This window comes from Polypterus senegalus, chromosome 10 (assembly GCF_016835505.1).
Source record: "Polypterus senegalus isolate Bchr_013 chromosome 10, ASM1683550v1, whole genome shotgun sequence".
Taxonomy (NCBI): domain Eukaryota; kingdom Metazoa; phylum Chordata; class Cladistia; order Polypteriformes; family Polypteridae; genus Polypterus; species Polypterus senegalus.
The window spans coordinates 154,889,515-154,913,287 of NC_053163.1; the positions used below are offsets into that span (position 1 = coordinate 154,889,515).

The following is a 23,773-nucleotide window of genomic DNA, read 5'->3' on the forward strand; positions in this document are numbered from 1 at the left end:
CTGTCATTTCAACAGATGGTTCATCACAAACATTAATACTACTTTTACGAGTCTCATACCAAATGACATATAACAGAGACAGATTAGTTGCTTTTATCATTCCTACAGATGGAACATCAGAAACATCTGCAGTATCAAAATGCACTACTGCACTTGTCATTCCAACAGATGGTGCATCACAAATATTAACACTGCTTTTATGAATCCAAAACTAATTGGCATACTGTACAACAGAGGCGTAGGAATTGCATTTGTTATTCCAACAGACGGTGCATCAGAAACATTTTTAGTAATAAAAGCCTCGCAGTTTGGAGACCTGGGTTCGCTTCCCAGGTCCTCCCTGCATGGAGTTTGCATGTTCTCCCCATGTCTTTGTGGGTTTCCTCCCACAATCCAAAGACATGCAGGTTAGGTGCATTGGTGATTCTAAATTGGCCCTAGTGTGTGCTTGGTGTGTGGGTGTGTTTGTGTGTGTCCTGCGGTGGGTTGGCACCCTGCCCAGGATTGGTTCCTGCCTTGTGCCCTGTGTTGGCTGGGATTGGCTCCAGCAGACCCCCGTGACCCTGTGTTCGGATTCAGCGGGTTGGATAATGGATGGATGGATAATATAATATAATATAATATATAATACAGGGTGGCGCAGGGAAACAGGAAATTTTTAATTGATGTTAAATGCACAAATAAACACATTACAAAATACATTTAATGATAAAGTGTAGTGTACAGGATATGCAATTAATGATGTTAATCAATATTCATTCAATATTCATTTAATGTTTTGAAGAAAACATTATGAAGGTGTTGTCCTTTTTCTCCAATACATAATCCTGACAGCCTGTTGTGGAAATTCTGCATCGCTCGACGTCATATGTCAAGAGGAAAGCCAGCCATTTCCTCTCCACTCCTCCTTTTTTAGTTCAGCAATGGTTGCAGGACGTGTGTGGTACATTTGGCCTTTAAGATGTCCCCACAGAAAAAAAATCACAAACAGTGAGATCCGGGGATCTCCAAGCCCATGGAATATCACTGTTGCATGAAATGACGCGCCTTCCAAACAGCCGTCGAATAGCTGCCATTGATTTGTCAGGCAGTATGTGAAGTGGCTCCATCTGAGGACTTCTTTTTTAAGGCTGAACCCATTTGTTCAAAATTACACACCCATGAGGCAATCGCATGAGCAGACGGGGCACGATCATGACATCCTAACTACTAAGGACGCCGAAATTCCCCTTGCACCACAGTCCCACTGTCACCATTCTTATAAGAGGCTTTCACAGGGAATGCTCGTTGTGTGCCGGTCCACTGCTCCATTATAACTAATGGCAAGGGGTTCTAAACGAGGTCGCGTTGATTGCATATAACTGCTGACCCTCCAGGGTCACCAACACCTACTTCCAAAGTTTCCCTTTTCCCTGCTACGCCCTGTATAATATAATATAATATAATATAATATAATATAATATAATATAATATAATATAATATAATATAATATAATATAATATGGGTTCTCTTCCCGGGTCCTCCCTGCATGGAGTTTGCATGTTCTCCCTGTGTCTGCGTGGGTTTCCTCCCACAGTCCAAAGACATGCAGGTTAGGTGGACTGGCAATCCTAAATTGTCCCTAGTGTGTGTGTGTGTGTGTGCGTGCTGCGGTGGTTTGGCACCCTGCCCGGGGTTTGTTTCCTGCCTTGCGCCCTGTGTTGGCTGGGATTGACTCTAGCAGACCCCCGTGACCCTGTAGTTAGGATATAGCGGGTTGGATAATATAATTAGGACGAGATGAGACTTTTTAGCCTGGGACAAGAGGTGACTTTTTCATAGAGACAATTTCACATCCCACGAGACGAGACGAGACTTTGTGCCAAGAGATTTAACCACCGCCAGGGCCGGAAATAAAAGACAAAGAGTAGATGACAAAGTAGAACGTTGTAAAGAATTCAAAAACATTGGTGCTGTACTCTTACAGAGCAGGTTACAGATAATGGAAGTTCGAAAATTTGAAAGTCTCCAAAAAAGGAAGAGTAAAGATCGCATTAGCGCAAACAAACAGAAATTATTACTCGGTGAAATAACGGAACAGTGAAAAGAGATCGAATATATTGTTTGGCTTTAAACTTTAAGTCGGAGACTTGTAGATTGTCTGATTCGTGTTGTCATCAGGGAAAACAAGTAGTGTTTCTTACCAATGAAGAGGCGTATCTGCAGCAATTAAAAGATTTGTGGTTTGGTAAAAGTGAAATCTACATACGCGAGTGGCAGAGATATGAAGTGGCTGGCACATAGCGCAGGCCTCTGGTTGTCCAGCAAAGTGAGCAGAGGGCAAAGCCCCCTAGTATAATATAATTTAATAAAACAGGTCCAGTCCCTCAGAGCAATGTGATTGGTCACTTTGACTTTGGTGTGATTGGTCAGTTTCACTTTGGTGTGATTGGTCAGTTTGGTTTTGGTGTGATTGGTCAGTTTGGCTTCGGTGTGATTGGTCAGTTTCACTTTGGTGTGATTGGTCACTTTCACTTTGGTGTGATTGGTCACTGCCACTTTGGTGTGATTGGTCAGTTTGACATTGGTGAATCGAAGAACAAGGAAATGCGAATGTGAGATGCACAAGGAGGAGTAAAGTCACATCCTGAGAGAGTCGTCTTCAAAGCCAGCAAGCATAAAACCAAGGCTGGAGGTGAGAAAGGCACCCTGAAAATAATGACAGAGCCCGAGAAGCAGGTTTTATGGGAATACACTTGAGAGAGGAAGCATCCCACCCCCCAAACCTGCCACACACACACACACACACACGTGCCCGTCTGCACACAAGCCCCGCCCTCATCTGAGGGGCAAGGTCTTGTTATTTGGCAGAAGAAGAAAAAAAATAAATCAATAGAGCGCTCTCCATTCCTCACCGCTCCTTTATAAGGACGTCAGTGTCTGTGTCAGCTTCTTTAGAAGAAAACAGGCAAAAAAAAAAAAATCAGTTTGACAGCATTTTGCTCCCATGACAAAGATCTGACGTCTGAGTGGGGGTAAAAAAAAAAAAAAAGCTGAAAGATAAAGGAATCCTCTTCTTGATTCCGGCTCTTAAGAAATTGTAAGAAAAGGCACGGATCACAGGAGATGCTGCGGCCCTCCCCTCACATCAAGGCTTTGTTTTTTGAAAAAGAGAAAAATTTGCAAAAATTTCCTAAAATCTCGTTTTCGCTTTGTCATTCTGGGGTATTGGATGTTGCTTAATGTAAGAAAAAGCGAATTGAAATGATTTTTTAGCACGCAACAAAATGTGTAAAAAGTGAAGTGGGTCTGATGGTGCTGTAGTCACAAGCGGATTTGATTGATTTGATTTCATTTTGATTTGATATGCAAAAGACTTTTACTGTCTGAGCTCTGACATGGTAAGGACCCGGGTGAAAGGAAGAGGGTGTGACACCGGCGTGCACTCACTTTCCATCTTTGCCCTTAGAATGCTGAAGGACATGCATGTCGCTTCTTCTCAGGATCACTCGAGTCCTACACTTACATATTTAAACAGAATGGTCTCCTCTCATTTGTCAAAACGTTTCCTATAAGAAGGCATTTGATAAACCAGAGGAGACCAGTCAATCCATCAGGCTCATTTGTTTAGCGAAATAGCTAAGCTCTCCCAACATCTCATATTCAGGACCTTCCTAAAGGTTGTCACTCGGTGTTTTCCTAGAGCAAGAACTTTGTTTTCAGGGACCAATGAGTTCCTGTACGATTGTAGGCCCTGGGCCACTTGCCGTTCCCAGGCCACTTTCGTGCGTCAAGTTCCCTTTCTGCAGAACATGTGATATGCAAAGAAGAGTGACGTGGTGAGAGGTGAGGAGCATTTGGAAGTCCACAGGAGACACCCCTTATTGTTTTGGCACGCTCCGGACTTCTAAGAGCAGATCGTATGGGGCGGCACACCAGGGAGCAAGGAGTCATCGTCGTGGAGTCGGATTCGGAAGCAGTCATTGGGTTGAGTCGGAATCAGTGAAAATATCTCGACTCGGACTCTGACTAAATGTCAATTGTAATATACTGTCTTAAAATTTCCAATTTCACAAATTCTGATTCGATTCAATTAGTTTTTCTTATAAACTTTTGATAAAAATATACAGTCTATACTTTTTTTAATTTTGTAAGTTTTGTCTCATGTGTAATGTTATTCAACGTTTGTACGCCATAACAACATTACTGCAGTCTTTAAACCCGAACTTTAACAGGTTAGGGTACTAAAAAATTAGCCTGATGAATCACGTGATGAAAGGCCTTGTACGTTGTGTGCTTTCAATTAACACAGTAAGTATACGAGTCTAATTACAATTGGAGGAGTCGGAATCACAGTTGGGGAGACCTTAAACTGAGAGAGAGTCAGTGGTACCGTAAACTGAGGGGTTGGAGTTAGAGTTGGAGTCGGTGGTACCATAAATTAAGGAGTCGAGGTTGGAGTCGGAGTTGGTGGAACCATATATTGAAAGGTCAAGAGTCGGACTTAGTGGTACTATAAATTGAGGGGTCGGAGTTGTTATATCATTAATAATAAAGTTAGAGTTGGAGTCTTTGGAACCATAAATTGAAAAGTCAGAGTTGGTGGTATCATAAATTAAGGAGTCGAGGTCGGATTTAGAGTCAGTGGTACCATAAACTGAGGGGTTGGAGTTGGAGTCGGTGGTACCATAAATAAAGGAGTCCGAGTCGGAGTTGGTGGAACCATATATTGTAAGGTCAAGAGTCGGACTTATTGGTACTATAACTTGAGGGGTCGGAGTTGTTATATCATTAATAATAAAGTTAGAGTTGGAGTCTTTGGAACCATAAATTGAAAAGTCAGAGCTGGTGGTATCATAAATTAAGGAGTCGAGGTCGGATTTAGAGTCAGTGGTACCATAAACTGAGGGGTTGGAGTTGGAGTTGGTGGTACCATAAATAAAGAAGTCAGAGTTGTAGTCTTTGGAACCATAAATTGAAAAGTCAGAGTTGGTGGTACCATAAATTGAGGAGCTGGAGTCGGTGGTACCATAAATAAAGGAGTTTGAGTCAGAGTCAGTGTTACCATGAATTAAAAGGTCAAGAGTCGGACTTAGTGGTACTATAAATTGAGGGGTCGGAGTTGTTATATCATTAATAATAAAGTCAGAGTTGGAGTCGGTGGTATCACAAATTGAGGGGGCAGAGTTGGTGGTATCATAAATTAAGGAGTCAAGGTCGGATTTAGAGTCAGTGGTACCATAAACTGAGGGGTTGGAGTTGGAGTTGGTGGTACCATAAATAAAGGAGTTAGAGTCAGTGTCAGTGGAACCATGAATTGAAAGGTCAAGAGTCGGACTAAGTGGTACTATAAATTGAGGGGTTGAAGTTGTTATATCATTAATAATAAAGTCAGAGTTGGAGTCAGTGGTATCACAAATTCAGGGGTCAGAGTTGGTGCTGCCAAAAACTGAGGGGTCAGGGTCAGACTCAGTGGAACCAGAAATTAAAAAGTCAGAGGCAGAGTTAGTGGTACAATAAATTGAGGATTTAAAGAGTTGGTGATGCCATAAATGATGGAGTCGAGGTTGGAGTTGGAGTCGGTGGTACTAGTCTGAGTCTTTGGAACAATAAATTGAAAAGTCAGAGTTGGTCGTACCATAAAAAGAGGAGTTGGAGCTTGGAGTCGGTGCTGCCATAAAACTGTGGGGTCAGAGTCAGAGTCAGTGGAACCAGAAATTGAAAAGTCAGAGTCAGAGATGGTGGTACCATAAATTGAAGGGTCAGAGTTGCAGCTGGTGGAACCATTAATTAGGACGTTGAGATCGGAGTTGGAGTCAGTGGTACCATAAACAGAGGGGTTGGAGTCAGAGTAAGTGGAACCAAAAATGGAAAAGTTGGAGTTGGAGTTGGTGGTATCACAAATTGAAAAGTCTGAGTTGGTGGTAGTATAAATTGAGGGGTTGGAGTCAGGGGTACCATTAATAGGAAAATCAGAGTTGCAGTTGCTGGTACATAAATTGAGAACTCGGGAGTCAAGGGAGACAGCTAAGAGGAGTGAAGCGGTGCTGATGTTTCTACTTCATAGATGGGCTCATTTCCCCTCAGAAAGCCCTCGTAAAACTTAGTTTGGATTGTCCACAGAAATGTGTCTCCACTGCCTGGTCTTTGATGATTGTTTCTCGAGGGTGAATTGTGTTTCTTCTAAAATTATTATCAGTTCTTTTACTGTAAGTTTAACAAATGAAGTTACTTGGACTGTGGAAGGAATGTCTTGTGCTACACGTCCTACTTGATGCTTGAACCTTTGTCATCTCAGTAGGTGAAGACTTGGGAAACACAAAACAAAAGGTATCTGTGGTTGATCTACTGTATCTATTTGTAAAGTATTAACATTTTTTTGGTAGTTCACTCAACTGTACACTTCCACTTAAAAGAAAACAAATGTAACGGTGTAACGCTGAAGAAGACTACAAGAAAAACCTCAGTGACAGAGAGGTGCTTGACTAATGCCAGTGTATTAATGGTCGTCTTCCTCCTCCTCCTCCTCCTCCTGATCCCCTCTCCCTTTCCCACTGGGGGTGGTGTAATCATTTAAGGGCTGACCACAAACCTGCAGGCAGCAGAAGCGGCTCAGACAGATAGTCCTCAGGCAAACGTACCGCCGCTCCCCTCACTCGTTTAAGAAAAATGAAACAAGTCAAAGTATGATTAATGTGTGGCGGCGAGGCTGGGGCAAGGTGGTACAATCTGCTGCAACTCAACAGCACCTGGCAGGCGTCAGCGCGGAATAGGGGGATTCTGAAAGACCAGAATGAAGACAAAGAAAGAAAGAAAGAAAGAAAGAAAGAAAGAAAGAAAGAAATTTGCAAATGATCCACATGAAAGGCACTATTAAAGAAAGAATAGAAGAAATCACTATGAAATGCTCTCTGAAAGAAAAATACTTGAGTGATACATTTGAAAGGCACTATACAGAAAAAAGCATGATCATTAAGAAAGAAAGAAAGAAAGAAAGAAAGAAAGAAAGGTTGATTTCAGAGATTATAAAATGCCTACAAGAAGTCATTCCAGTTCAAGGGGGCAACATGAGCGTCTGAAGCCGAGGGCAGACTTACTTTTGCCACCAGAAGACCATTACTTATTGATGTTTTGGATGAATGAATGATTGGAAAGCAATTTTTCCTTCTGTTTTTCTTCCCTTTTTCTGGTAGGCACTGTCTGCATGAAGATCTACGGTTTGAAAGAATCAACGATTTCCAGGGGCAGACTGGTTATTAGGGCATTCTGGACTGGTCATGGGCTGGCCATTTCATGAAATAAATGTTATGTACTGGTTACTGTTTGACATTAAAATGAATTTTTTAAACTACTAAACATTATAACACTTATATAGTCCTATATAATATACCGTATTACGTCATCAAGGTATTTCAGCTGTCAGTACACAACGTTGCAGCAAAAAATTTGATCTAAACTGCCTTTTGCCGATTTCTGTTTCGATACCGCTACATTTCGGTTAGCATATACATTATTGTAATTTATTTGATCTCATATCTAGTATTTCAATTCTTTGGTGCTAATAATTAGTTTAGATTATGTATTATTCATTTTATTGTTCTCTGGTCGTCAGCGGGGGAGATAATTAGTGATTTTCAGCTGCGATTATTACTATGATGAAATAAAGTTATAAAGCACAGGATAGGAAGTTTTCATATTAGGACGGAACATTTATAGTTTATCGTTACGCTAGTAGAACATTTCAATCATGTGAGCTTTTCATTATAACCTCGGTTATCATTTATTCCATTGTAAATATGCAGCTACTCACCTACTAGGGTACTGGCACTTGGCCATGACATTGACATTTGACATGCACTCTAATAACGTGTAAGCCGTGTTACTAAATTTTTATTTTTCATTAAATTTTATTTCTATGCATGTCGTCAAATTTTAAGTTGTGCCTAAACAACAGTGTACAGATTAGGTTTGGTAACAGTTTAGATACGAGTTCATATCATAGGCTCATAGCAAGTGGCGAGCCGCGTACTCATCACAAATGTTAAGAAAATGTCAATGAATAAAGGGCCGAGGGGGTCGACCTCGTCACCTCACTCGTTGAAGGATGCCCGGGCCGGTTTAGAAACCCAGTCCGCTCCTGACGATTACCATGGGGTGCACTTAGTTTTTCACATTTTTTAATTAAATGAAATGAAGTCAGAACAAAAAAATAAACAGCGGATAAAGAATCAACACCAAGAAATCACAGCGTGCCAAAAAAAAAAAAAAGAGGACGGAATTAACGGAATTAAAAAATGAGCCCCAAACCATAACACACACCCAACACTTAAGTGACTCACTCCGGGCCGGTGCGTGGGGCCAATTAACATGAACTTGCATATTTTTGGAGTACAGAAGAAAACCTGGAAAAAATAACTGGAAAACGCCTTCAAAATGAAAGGCTGCCAGCGTTACGCGCCCAACTTCCGCTCTCTCGTTAACAGACGGAGATAGAAAAGCGTAGAAGCAAGCAGTTCTCCGCGCGGCTCTCGATCACGACGTGAACGGCTACGCTGAACCGCTGACTCTTCGACATTTACGTTTACGAGACGTACAGCAGCAAACCGCCAGTGACTAGTGTGGCAGTGCACCTTAAAGAGAAAGACCCGAAAGGCAAGCCATCAATCTTCCCTTTGCCACTTGAAAGCAAGGAGCGCTGATTTGCAAGTATCCACCCCGCACTTTTCCGTCTCAGACGGACCGCGTCTTCATTTTAATTAGCAGCCTGATTTTTTTTTTTTTTGTTTTGTTACCCCCGTCGTGTTCTTCTCTTCCTGGGAATGTCGGGTATTGCTTGCAAAGCAGATGTTTGAAAGAACTTTTCGCTGCAAATCACAGCTTTTCCAACCCCACCTTTTTACTGCAGGCAAGTGTGTGTGTGTGTGTGTGTGTGTGTGTGTGTGAGTGCCGGTGCAGATCGTAGGACCCGACCGCGTTTGATTAAAAATACGCTTTGTATTTGACAACTACTGCCAGTGTGAGCCATAAAGGGAAGAGGAAAGAAGCGAAGATTGAACTGTGCAAAAAAAAAAAAATAAAATAAAATAAACCAATTGACGGATTGAACTACTTTAAGTAGGAATTGTCATGCTATGTTTTTTTATGTCCTCCTGTCTGAGAAATGTGTTAGCGACGCTCATCAAGATTATTATCTGACTGATGTCTTTATCCAAGGCAACTTACAACACTTCAGATACAACTGGTCCCGTCCGTTTCTTTTGGTTTCACAATTGGAGCAGGCGAGGTGAAGTGACCTGATCAGGGTCACACAGCGTCAGTAGCCGAATCTGAACCCAGCACCGCGGGGCCTGACGTTCCGAAGCCCGAACCGCTACATCATACCATCTGCCATTTTTTGTTTCTAGTATTTATCTCTACAGTTTTTTTTTTTTAACATGTGGAGGAATGTTTAGTTTAATTTAAGTTTACTTTTAAGAACTTTTACATATTTTTAGTGGCACGGTGGGATTCAAGTCTTGGGTGAACCCTGCTTGATGTTCATTGTTCAGTGTCATCCCACAATTCATAGCCACGAAGTGTAAGCAGGTGGCACAAAATTAACTTTATGCCAGATCAATAGATATGAAAGGCACTATACAGTATGTCAGATAGATTACCGAGTGGTACATTACACAAATTCTAATTGTAGGAGATGTCAAACTAGACAACTGCAGGCTGACAGATGTGAAAGGCCCTATATAATAGACAAAGGGATAACCCAGTTGTATAATACGCAACTAATTGTAAGGGATATCAGACTCGACAACTTGAGGTCAATAGATAGATATGAAATGCACTATACAGTATGTCAGATAGACAGATAGATTACCGAGTGGCACATTACACAAATTCTAATTATAAGGGATGCCAAACTCGACAACTGCAGATCACTAGATAGATAGAGAGATATGAAAGGCACTATATGTTAGATAGATAGATAGACAGAAAGATAAACGAGTGGCACATTACACAACTTCTAATCATAGGGGATGTCAAACTCAATGACTGCAAGCCAATAGATAGATGTGAAAGGTGCTATATAATAGACATATAGATAACCCAATAGCATAATATACAACTTCTAATTGAGGTCAATAGATAGATAGATATGAAAGGCACTATATAAAATAATAGACAGATAAATAACACACTGGCACATTACACAACTTCTAGTCATGAGGGATGTCAAACTTGACAAATACAGATAGATAGACAGACAGGCAGGCTCTGTATGATAGAAACATAGATAAGCCAGTGGCACAATACCGAATTTCAAGTCAGCGGGAATGCCAAACTCGACAACTGCAGATCAATAGATAGATAGATACAGTATATAGATATGAAAGGCACTATATGATAGATAGATAACCGAATGGCACATTACAGAACTAATTGTAGGAGATGTCAAACTCAACGACTGCAGGGCAATAGTTAGATACGAAAGGCACTATATAATAGACAGAGAAATAACCCAGTTGCATAATACACAACTAATTGTAAGGATATCAAACTCAACAACTTGAGGAATGACTGCAAGCCAATAGATAGATGTGAAAGGTGCTATATAATAGACAGATAACCCAACAGCATAATACAACTTCTAATTGTATGGGATGTCAAACTCGACAACTTGAGGTCAATAGATTAATAGATAGATAGATAGATATGAAAGGCTCTATATGATGGGTAGATAGACAGATAGACAGATATGAAAGGCACTATACGTTAGATAGATAGATAGCCGATTGGCACATTACGCAACTTCTAATTGTAAGGGATGTCAAGCTCAATAACTGTAGATCAATAGACAGAGCGACAATGTATACAGGTTAGATAGTTAAGCCGGTGGCACACTGCACGACTTCTCGCCAAAGGGGATGTCAAACGCGACAACAGCAGAAACTAGTAATTGCAGGGGATGTCAAATTGCACGACTCCCTGGTGCCTTTCCAGCACTATTTCCAGAGCACTGTGAGCTCACTGCCTTCTGACAGCCATCGGTACTGCCTGAAGGAGCCGGTGTTATATGAATGTTTTTCGGGTACGATGAGTTCAGTTGTATTCTCTTCCCTTTTTTTCCATTGGAGTACATAAAGCAAGAGACATCAGACAGACGAGCCTCACTTCTGTTTGCAAGGTCCAAAAACACTCACGTTGCTAATTTCTAGTGGCTGCATTATATGTACTTCCACTATGGGTGCTTATTGTTCTCAGTCCTCACACACCCACCCATCCACACACAGAGGCTGGCCCTGCCACTTTCATTGGGGTGGATCGCTGACTGGCCTGACTGAGTCAATGGGTATGTCAGACAAACACAACTGCCCCACGACCCACTAAAATTATGCAAATGAAGGCAGCAATTGAAAATCACTGGAAAGGTCGTGTAATGTGACATGGCTAATGGGTGAGTCTGCATTGTTCAAGTGGCCTTAGTGTGTTGGTGTGTATGTGTGTGCACATGGGAGAGACAGGGACGGCTCCTGACGATGATTCAATGACCTGGTCCAGCTCCAGGGGGTCATTTAGCTGGGTCATCATGTCGAGCCCCTTCCTTCAAACCACACTGTCAGGTATACTGTTATGTGGTGGATTTTGGGGGTATTATCACATTATACCAGTTCGGTGTGGAGCCGGGGCTGCCCAAGACTCACTTATGTGGAATTAAACGAAGTATACTGGCTGTCCAGAATGTATTCATATTGTAGCTTATCAGAAGAAAACAACTTGGCTTCCATTTATAACAAAGGTATGAAAAAACTGCATTGTTGTTCCTTAAAAACTGATCGATAATAGACGTCACCCTTCTAAGTTATAAGGATTGTAAGGAGCACCTTCTAAATGGACATGTGGTGGACTGTCACTCCCATTGAGCACCGAGACCCCCTCTGACCACCTTCTACAGGCGACTGTTTCAGTATGCGGTATTTATAAAGGCAGCATTCCGGATTTCCTTTAACTTTTAATCTGGACGATTCCGCGGCTCAGCCTTGTAATGGTTAAACCGAGCCTTGGATATTCTTCACCACACGCGTGTTGTAATCGTTATTTGTAGCATTAAAAAAAAAAGAAAAAAAAATCGCACTCGCGAGTTAGTCACACTTTCTTATGATGGTGCTGTAATTCAACACCTCGATCTGCACCCACACTCGAGAAGACAGCAATAAAAAGCACACTTTTCCGCGATGCCTCTTCATGAAGAATGTGTGTCTGCAGGGCACAAACTTCACTCGGCAGACAGCTAGAGAAAGTTTTTTTTTTCGCTTCTTCTCCTTTTTTTTTTTGTTCACAAACCGCAAAGGTCAAAATAGGAGAAACTGGGAGTGCAGTTCTGGAAGCGGCGCTTGCCTCCGTGCGCGAGTCTAAATGTCAGGGAAATAAAGGAAAACGAAAAAGTAAAGCCTCTAGGGGGAAGGTGGATTATTAAAGAAAAAAAAAAGAAAGATATTCTCAGGGTGGTGGTTACACGCTCCTGCCGTAGGACAAGACTGGTTTGTGAACCTCACATCTGCTCTTGTGTGCCACCGCGCTCACTTTACTTTAATGATCGCTCATTATTAAGGCGACATTCGATTGGCTAATCGACCAGCAGAAGGGTGTGCGCGTCGGGCACGTGACGCCGCCCTGCCTTTTAACGCCCAATTAAAAAGCATTTGCTTTATTTATTGAGGAGACCATTAATGGCCCGTGACCGACCCACGCTGATTGTCATACCTTTTGGGAAAACTTGAGAAACGCAGGTAACATAGGAGGAGATGACACTTCTCATGTCGTTTAAGTAAATCTGCACTCAAAAGTATTGAAACATATTGACAGCTTATTTTGTCTAGTGAGCTTTATCGGCAACATTAAGAGGCGAAATCTACCAACGAATATACGCTCAAGGTACAAGGAAATATTTCAAGTGAGATAGATAGGACTGGCAATATACTGTATAATAAGCCCGTCAGTCACTATCCAAGCCGCCATATCCTAACACTGGGTCACGGGGGTCCGCCGGAGCCAATCCCGGCCAACACAGGGCGCAAGGCTGTATAATAGCTATAAACTGTTAAAAAATAAAGGAGTTCCGAAAACACCAATCCACGTGAAGTTTCCATAAAAAAAAAAAAACCTCTAATAAAGTTCCATCACAATCTCCATACAATAAGTAGTCAGATATAACCGATATTTATGAAACACCAATAGCTCCTTATTTTAATTTAAAAGGACTCTCACTACATATAACACCACGGGCTAAGTCCAGGTTTTCTTACTAAATAAACCATAAATTAAAGATTTCAGATTTTTGTTTCTACAAATTAGATTTTTTTTTTCAAAGCTCAAAGTACCAACTTCATATACAAAGAACCCTTCCCAAAATGAAAAGGCTCTTTGTCAACCAATGACTCCATGAGGAAGAACACAACCCTGTAAAGAACCACAAAGTGCCATTGGCGATGATATTCTATAATAGATAATAGAACAGACAGATATGAGTGGCAGTAATCATTGATAACATAATCATAATAAACAACACTATAATGCTGGGATGGCACTGTATGTGGTGTTAAATTGTATGGACCTTATTACATCTGGGTATGGATGTAACACCAAGATGTCAGGACAAAAACAGATGTGGATAACACTATACAATAGATAATAAGACAGATGGCTATGAATGGCAGGATATAATTGATAGAAGTGAAAATTGCTTTGTCATAGATACAAAGACATGAAAGGCGCTATATTAAAGAGAGATAAACAGGCTGACATATGGATAACACTATACAATAGATAATAAGGCAGATGGCTATGAATGGTAGTATGTAACTGACAAAAGTGAAAACCGCTGTCATCAATACAAAGACATGAAAGGCGCTATATTAAAGAGAGATAAACAGACTGATAGATGTGAAATATATAATAGATAATAAGGCAGATAGCTATGAATGGCAGGATACAACTGATAAATCTGTAAACTGCCCAGCCATAGATACATAGACTTGAAAGGCGCTATACTAAAGCCAGACTGATATTATATAACAGATAATAAGACAGATAGCTATGAATGGCAGTATGTAACTGACAGAAGTGAAAACCGCTATGTTATAGATACATAGACATGAAAGGCACTATATAAAAGTCGGGTAAATAGACTGATGAGAATGATACTCCATAACAGATTATAAGATGGATATCTATGAATGGCAGGATATGTTTGATAGATGTGAAACCTGCTATGAAAAAGGCAGACAGACGTGAAACCTACAATACTAAACAGAGATGAATTGATAGACTGATAGATGTGAAAGGCTATATCATGGATGGACGGACAGATAGATAGATATGATACCATATGATAACTAATAAGATATGAGTGGCAGTATATAAGTGACAGATGTGAAAACTGCTGCCATAGACACATAGACATGGAAGGCACCTTATAAAAGACGTAAACAGAATGATAGATGTGACTGATGCTATGTAATAGATAATAAGACACCTTTGAATGGCAGTATGTAATTGGTAGAAGTGAAAACTGCTATGTAAAAGGTAGATAGATGTGAAACCTAGAAAACAAAAGACAGATGAATAGATAGCAGTAGAGCGTTGTACCGTGCCAGCCACAGATTTATACAGGAGAAAGTCGGGTGAAATGACAACTTTTATTGGCTAACTGAATAGATTTCAATATGCCAGCTTTCGAGGTAGCTAAGGCCCCTTCATCAGGTACACCTTGTTACACCTTGGCTGATGAAGGGGCCTTAGCTGCCTCGAAAGCTGGCATATTGAAATCTATTCAGTTAGCCAATAAAAGGTGTCATTTCACCCGACTTTCTCCTAGATGAATAGATAGACTGATAGATGTGAAAGGCTATATCACGGACGGATGGACGGACAGACAGATAGATATGATAGCTAATAAGATATGAGTGGCAGTATATAAGTGGCAGATGTGAAATCTGCTGGCATAGATACGTAGACATGGAAGGCACTATATGAAAGACAGATGGATGTGAAAGCTGCTATGCAGATCTGAAAGTCACCATATGTCTGTAGTGCTAGGGTCTTGTACCGTGTTAGCCATTATGAATGTACAGATTAAAATATGCAGGCTTTCAAGGCAACTCAGGCCTCTTCTTCAGGTGAGATGACAGATGATTACAAACTGGGGCCTGAGTTGCCTTGAAAGCCTACATATTGTAATCTGTCTAGTTAGCCATTAAAAGGCGTCACTTTGCCTAACTTCTCATTAAAGCCACCATATATGAAAGACAGATGAAGAGACAGAGTGACAAATGTGAAAGGTGCTACATTACAGACATATGCAGACATATAGGAAGGATTTTACTTAACGTAACTAGATATGAAGGATGCTGCCTTAAACAGTCTGAGGAGTATTGTGCTCGACCGACAGATAGATTAGTGTGAAAGTCACAAGATAAGCTAGGCAGATATGACAGACGCAAAGTGAATGACATGTACAGCAGAGTGACTTTCACGCCAGCCCGTTTGACACGTAGAATGGCGCTCGATACCAAAGACGACTACACAGATAGGTCGCCGCGTGTGAAAGGTGGCGCTGTATGAAATGCCCAGATGAGCGTCCAAGTCGCTGTGTTAGATTTGAAGGGTTGGTTGCGTGAGAAGAATGGATGGGTAGACAGGCCAGCTCTACTCTCGTGTACATAAATAAAATACAAAGCAGCACCTTTTTCGTTAATGAGCCATGAATTTGTAACTCACAAAGGCTCAGCGTCACACTTTTCCCCGTCTTCTGATCCAAGCACGAGTCACTGTTATGCCAATTAATTTATGTGGTTACAAAACTCAAACTCCCCTGGTGCGACACATTTTTGGCATGTAAACCAGCACCTTTTGCATTTAAATGGTGTTGTTTGTGGCAAACAGCACCGTGATAAGTTCATCAAGAGCAAAGAACATTTGACATTGATATGTAAATGAGGTCTCTATGGTGTAAAATAACTCTTTTCTATAGAGACGTGCGCATGAGTTTAGCCCACTTCAGGCCGGATGTGTGCCAGTGCTACACTCGGGTTCGAGTACTCCTGCGATGTCACATGTAGCGTCACTCCAGAAGGTGAATCACACCATGTTGGTGTCCATTCCTATTTACAGTGCATAGCGTATAATGTTAGACACACACACACATACCGTCACTAGGTGTGCACAAGTGCAGTACACTCACTCAGCTCTTTATGAAATGCCCTCATGCCACCCTGTACATGCCTGGAGTCGCTTCATCCAATGTCAGGGTCACAGTGAGCCCTGAGCCCCTCCTGACCGTAAGACCAATGCAGGAAGCAGACCACAGTGGACATCGGTGGGCACTCACACACACACACACCATCTAACATATAACTGACGTGCATTTCTAACAAAGATAACACCAAAAAATAAATAAATATAATGTGAACTCCACATAACCAGAACGTGCGATTTGAACAGTCTTTAGAGCGGCGATGCCACAGGAGCAGGGCCGTCTTAACGCATGGGCACGCTGGGCATCACCCCGGGGGGCCCCACGCTAATCTATGTATGCTGTGACTTGCTGAGTGGTTGTGTATGTCCACTGCTTTCCTGTTAAGATGGCCCTGCATAGGGGAACCATTTTTGATTTTCAAAAGAATTACGCACATGAAGATTCTTTCACTTGTTTGGATCAGTACCAGGCTCCGGAAGTGCCCAGGAACAGGTAACAGATTTGTCAAATGCCATTGGCTTCTTCATTTTACCAACACAAGGACACAACCCAAGTTCAGGTTTTCTTGATCTGTTGTATCCTGCTGAGTCGACAACCAAATGTTAGCGATTTGCTGTGTTGTCCATATATGCGTATTAGGAACCTTTTCAAAGCCCTAAAAAACAATTTGACATGCAAAGAACGCTGCGAGAATGAATCGACTCTTAGTCAAACAAAGGCTCAACCAGCAAGGAGCCACACATCCCAGAAAAGTGCCATTGCAGAAGCGCCGCTGTGTGTGAAAAGACGACGTGTCCAGGTAACCTGCAGACATCATGTATGGTGGGATCTGTACACATATGGGGGTCTGCGGCCCATTGGGATTTAGAAGTGCTCACTAACTAAACTGTGTAACAACTACAGACGTCTATACACACCCATACATACTACAGTATATATATATACTTTAAGTATATACACTTTAAGTGTGTAGTTATGCAATTGGTTGCAAGTATTTTATTTAATGTTTTTGTATTTATTGAGCTTCTGTAAAAGGCCCAAATGTACCCTGGGGACAAATAAGAGTTCTGTTTATCTGTCTATCTATCTATAATATAATGCCTTTTGTATTTATTATAAAGTGCACTTGATATCTATTTATTCGTATCTTAAATCTATTGCCTGGTGCCATTCATGTCTGTCAATCCGTCTTTTTATCTCTTTGTTTCCTGTCTATCTGTTATGTAGTGTCTTTATCTATCACATCATTTCCTTAATATCAATCAATTATATAATGCATTTGATATATGTTTATTATTATATTGTTCACTTGACATCTATTTAGCGAAATCTTATTTCATAACTCTTGTATTTTGCCATTCATATCTATCATATAATGCGTTTCCTAAATATTCACACCTATTATGTTGTTTGCCTATCATAATTTCCTTCACACCAATCTATTACAAAATGACTTCTTTAATTATATAGTGCCATTCCCAACTATCATATAGTGCCTTTCCTCTCTAGTTCTCTATAAAATGTTGTCTTTTATATTTGTTGTATATTCCTAGAATTATATGGTGCATTTGAGATCTATTTATTCACATCTTATTTCATATGTATTGTATTTTGCCATTCATATCTATCATATAATACTCTCTATATATTCTATTACGTCGTGTTTATATCTACCCTATAATGTCTTTCTCACCAATCTGTTATATAATGCATTTCATACGTTTCTATAATTATATACTGCACTTGACATCAATTTATTCATAGATTATTTCATATTTATTGTATAGTGCCATTCACATCTCTCTATCATGTAGTGCCTTTTGTGTTTATTATAGTGTCTTTCCTCTCTAGCTATCTATAATATATAGCCTTTTATATTTCTAGAATTATACGGCGCACTTGACATCTATTTATTCCTCTTATTTCATATTTATTGTATTTTGCCATTCATAACTGTCATATAATGCCTTTACTATCTATATATTCTATTATGTACGGTTTTTATCTACCCTATAATGTCTTTCTCACCAATCTGTTATATAATGCATTTCATACGTTTCTATAATCATATACTGCACTTGACATCAATTTATTCATAGATTGTATTTCATATTTATTGTATAGTGCCATTCATATCTCTCTATCATGTAGTGCCTTTTGTGTTTATTATATAGTGCCTTTCCTCACTAGTCATCTGTAATATAGTCTCTTTTCTACTTGTTATATAGTGCCTATTTATCTATTATTTGATGTCTGTCTAGCAGATTTTATACTAATCTATTATATAATGCATTTGTTATACTTCTGTAATTATATTGTGCCATTCCTATCTATCATAGTGTCTTCCCCTCTAGCGATTTATAATACTGTATAGTGTCTTTTATACTGCTTATATAGTGCCTTTCCTATCTATGTATCTATTATTTGATGCCTGTCTATCATATAGCAGATTTCATACTAATTCATTATATAATGCATTTGTTATACTTCTATAATTCTATAGTACCATTCCTATCTATCATATAGTGCCTTTCCCCTCTAGCGATTTATAATATACTGTAGTGTCTTTTATGCTGATTATATAGTGCCTTTCCTATCTATCTCGTATGTATTGTCTTTATCTATCATATAATTTCTTCATATCGATCTGTTATTTTATGTGTTTGAAATCTATTTATATTTCATACATTTTTCATATTAATGGTGCACTCATATCAATATACTCCAGCATTTCATTGTTACCGCGTTTAATCGCATGTGGCATTGGACTTCAAACCCCGAGGTTGTGGGTTCAAATCCCGCCACGGACACCGTGTGACCCCGAGCAAGTCACTTCACCTGCCTGTGCTCTAAAGCAACTGCATCCCTCCAGTGCTGCAAGTCGCCTTGGATAAAGACGTCCGCTGATTTGTGTGTTTTGCCGCTTCGGCCCTTCTCCTATTTGATCTAACTAACACGGTGCCACTGAACACGGGGAGTCCCCTCGATTTGTGTTTTCCCTGATGTAAATATATTTACAATTAAAAGATAACGAAAGTATCGTGTTATATGCACAATTCTAAAAACCCCTCGAACTCGGTGTGTGTGCGTGTGTTAATTAACACACACGGTTTTGCCCGACTAGTGCACAGTACGGTTTCGTACATAAAGCGCACGTACAGATGCACGTCGTCACAATTCTAGTTCGTTTTTATCGCCTCATTTGATCCCATGTGTTTTAGTTTCAAATTAAATAGTATTCAAGTTGTTCACTGTATTCGTTTTCTTGCTCGTTTTACTCTACATATATGTGCATAATTGATACATTTAAGTTAAAATACTTGATTGTGTATTATCGCACAGTACAAACCGGTTGTATTGTACTGTAAAATCTTTTCGTTGAGTCTCACTAAAGTGGATTGTACATGGACAGACCATTCCGTAACGATTTTCTTTTAACCTTCCCATTGTGCTTTGCACTTTCAAACCTGAGCCCCGAGCACTCCACGAGCTCCGACTCGCTAACTCGTCGCTTCTCCTGACGGCAGACCTTTCTGTTCAGCGATCCGTATAGCGAAGGGAGAGATTCGTGGCCGTTTCAGGGGGACTTATCTCTTAAAGAGAGAAATGGATCATCTGGAAACTGGAGGGAGAAAGGCTTTCCCGGGCACCCTAAGCTGTAAAGTCACCCTGTTATGTCCACCTACCGCCAGATCAGAAGGTTCAAACGGAGAGCCGATCGGATCGGGTTTCTCGTCAGTGTAAATCAAGCTAAAGCCGAGCTCAAGTCGCTCTCTGTACGCAAACAAACGGCCGTGACTTTTGTTCTTTGGCAAGTTCCCCCAACGGATCGCGCAAACTGGAGAGGTACAAAAAAACGCGCACCTTACTTTACTGTACTTTACACTTAGCAAGATCGGGTAACAATGTTAAGCGAAAATAAAGAAAAGAAAAAGGATGGACAATGCTAACAGAGTACTAGAGTGAAACAATCGAGCGAACCAAACTCGTGAAAAGCGGCAAATTGCCTTTTCGTCTTCTATCCACTAAAGCTCAGGGAATTAAAAAAAAAAGAGTGCGCGGTCCGTTCGGCTTTGTGCGTGAAGTCCATTAAAACGGCGCTCGGAAATCCTGTAAAGCAGCATCGGCGATATAAATCTGCCGTTTATCGAATGGCATAAAGTCAACGTAGCAAGCTGGTGAAAAAAGGGTCTGTGCCCATTGTCTTACCTTTCAGAGCGAGTCCAAACGGCTCTCAGGCGACCCCAACTCCGCCCCCCTCCCCTTTTTTCAACCTTAGAGGGGGGTAATAAAAAAAAGAAGACTGAAATCCACCGGTTCACTGGCGTGAGCTACGTTGTATCCATAAAAGCGAAGCCCTTGATATCCCAAAAGTGAAGATCGAGATTTCTGAATTTATTTTTTTTTATCTTTTCTTTTTTTTTTTGTTTTGCTTTCAGACACAAAGACGCTGCACCGCGCAGCCGGAGAGCCTCCGTTATGCGCCTCCTTTTCGCACTCCGTGCCACTCTCACTGCTGCGTCGTCTCACGCACTACAGAGAGGGGCCTTCTCTCGGGATGGAGGGAGGGAGGGACGGGAGGAGAAGGGGGTGTACCAGAGAAAGGCCTCGTCACGTGACCCGGCTGGTGAATGACACCGCGGATTAGAAACAGATGCGGAGGGGAGCTGATGTTGTTGCGGGGGGTCCACTCAGCCAGATATATGACACTCGTAAAAAGGTGGGAGAAGTACAGGGTTGTCGGTCCGCGTGATTTGGGGGTGGGTGGGGCGGTGTTCAAACATCAGAAGAGGGTTTTTTTTTTTGTTGAATTATATGAAATGGAGATGATATGAACCTGTGCGGCGGTGGGGGGCGATTAGTCCGCAAAGTGAATGAATGAAAAGTCGCGTACTAGCCTGGAGCGAATACAGAGAGGGGAGTTGCGTACCAGGATTTGGCCGGGGGCTTTTGTGTAGAATGGGGTCTGATGGCTAACCTGGAGATGATGGGTTATTCTGTGGACCTGAGTTTCATTCTGCACATAAGACCCACACCGTACAGAAAGTGCGTGAGCTGATGGGACATCCCGCATCGGCCGCCAACTGGTAAACTGCAGAAAACGGTCAGGGATGGTAAGCGTGGAGAAGGAAATAAAAAAGACCCCATGTCTTCCCATTGGACATTTTTTTTTTTTTTTTGCAGTGATGCTTCATCGGTTATTACCGAAAAAGAATGCCTGGTAACAAATTTGCACTTGGGACTTTGGGTCATTACGGTTTTTACTGCGACTTCTTGCAAAGCGCCATATGGTTCATATCATCCTGTAAAATTAGGAACTCACTTAATGAAATTCGGGATCAGAGCCAATTCCAACAGTACTGGGCACAGGGCAGGAAACAGTTGTCTCACACACGCGCACGCACACACACGCACATGGACGCGCACACACGCTCACCTTTGAACCAACAACTAACTTAACAAACACATCTGTGGAATGTTGGCAGTGGTGGACAGAGCTGGTCAATCCATTAGTCTGCCATCTGAGGGGCCCTATTTAGGAAAGACACTGAGGGAGATCGCCCCCCCCACCCCCCACAATCAGCCATGGTCATCAAACACTAATAATACTGAGTGAACGTTGATACCCACTGGGCACCTTTTCACGTTTATGAGTTATTAAGTAGAAGTACACACGCTTTACACACCAAGGAGTGCACATTCCTTAAAATCTGTGATATATATACATCGAGGGGGACTCCCCCTGCCCCCCCAACACACAGCTCGTCAAATCCTAATAATCCCAATTACCTGCTATGTAAAACAAGGGGCAATGTCCATCCTCTCCGCCGAGGGCTCCAAATTTTCTTCGACTGGCAATGGTGGTGGAGTAAGGGTTTGAAGTGGGAGGGCCACGCGTCGGCAACTTGTGGGGAGAAGTACAGGGCATCCGCTTCAAAAATGAAGACAGAGGTCACAATGAGGGGGACCCCATCATCAAATTCTGATACTTCAATACTTCAATGACTGGGGTACCCACCCCCTGGCCTAGGGCTCCAAATATGCCTTGACCAGCACTGACCGCCCACTTCAAGCATGACGTATATGTCAGAATTGTGGGTTTTGTTTTTTTTTTTTTTGGTCACGTTTGTAGGACCCTTATTAGGGTCGGGTTGTAGGCGTAGATTAAGTGGACGAGGTCTTCTCAACATCTGTACTATGTTGCTAAAATAAGTCTCAAATACATTTTTTCTTCAGTTTTTAAAGGCCACAGTTAATGTAATCATGTTCATGCTCAACAAGTCAGTGACACAGTGGATCTCAAGCTGGTTAACCACACGGAGACAAAGACTACAGATAAGAGGAGAATGAGGTCATTAGTGGAGTGCCTCAGGGGGATTTTGTTTTGGGTCCGTTACTTTTTCTGATTTATATTAATGACAGATTTCTGTAACCCCTTTAATAAAAGAGGATAAGTGTCTGTGTGCCCGTCTCATATCCATGTCTCTGTCATTCTAAAAGATGGCACATCACATTTTTAGCAATAAAAAACATTTGCATCTGTCATTCCAACAGATGGCGCATCACAAACATCACTTTTTTAGGAATCCCATACCAAATGACATTTAACAGAGTCATGTGAATTGCATCTGTCATTCCAACAGATGGCACATCATAAACATTACTTTTTTAGGAATCCCATACCAATTGGCATGTAACAGAGACATGTGAATTGCATCTGTCATTCCAACAGATAGTGCATTGCAAACATCACTTCTTTTAGGAATCCTATACCAAATGGCACGTAACAGAGACATATGAATTACACCTGTCATTCCAATAGATGGCACAACACAAATATTATTTCTTCTTTTACAAATCCCATACCAATTGGCATGTAAAAGAAACATATGAATTGCATTTGTCATTCTAACAGATGATGCATAACAAACATCATTGCTTCTTTTACAAATCCCGTACCAATTGGCATATAAGAGTAACATATGCATTGCATTTGTCATTCCAACTGATGGCACTTCAATCAAATGGCATATAACAATGACATATGCATTGACTGGTGAACTGTAAATGGTAATGCTGAGGTCAACACTGATTACTTAGAATTCAGTCCGTCTTAGATTGGTAGCACAGGCAATACTTAATCTTGAGAAATTTGCAAATGATACTAAAAAAAAAATAATCCGGAAATACTTAGACAAGCTTCAGAACTGGACAAACACTTGCAAAATACAGTTTAATGAGGAAAGGTGCAAAGTGCTACACATGGGCAAAAGGAACATCAATTATAAATTCAAGATGGGAGACAATGACATACAGGAAGAGACCTCTGAAAAGGATTTAGGGGTTTATGTTGACCAAACATTCTCAGAATCTAAGAAATGTGCAGAAGTGATTAAAAAGGCAGATGATATCTTAGGGTTATGTCATAAAAACTGCCAAACTGAAATCAAGGGAGGTTATGCTCAAACTACATAAGGCGCTGGTGAGACCACATCTGGAGTCCTGTGTGCAGTTCTGGTCACCACAGTACAAGAAAGACATAACAG

At 41.1% G+C, this 23,773-nt stretch overlaps 1 protein-coding gene across 1 annotated transcript in view; it reads right to left on the reverse strand.

The window, feature by feature from the left end:
- ptprsa (protein tyrosine phosphatase receptor type Sa) overlaps positions 1 to 20,757 on the reverse strand; it is a 536,941-nt gene extending 516,184 nt beyond the window's left edge. The window contains 1 exon segment of the mRNA XM_039767107.1: positions 20,436 to 20,757. The gene's annotated coding sequence lies outside the window, so the exon portion shown is untranslated.
- Between the last annotated feature and the right edge of the window lie 3,016 nt (positions 20,758 to 23,773).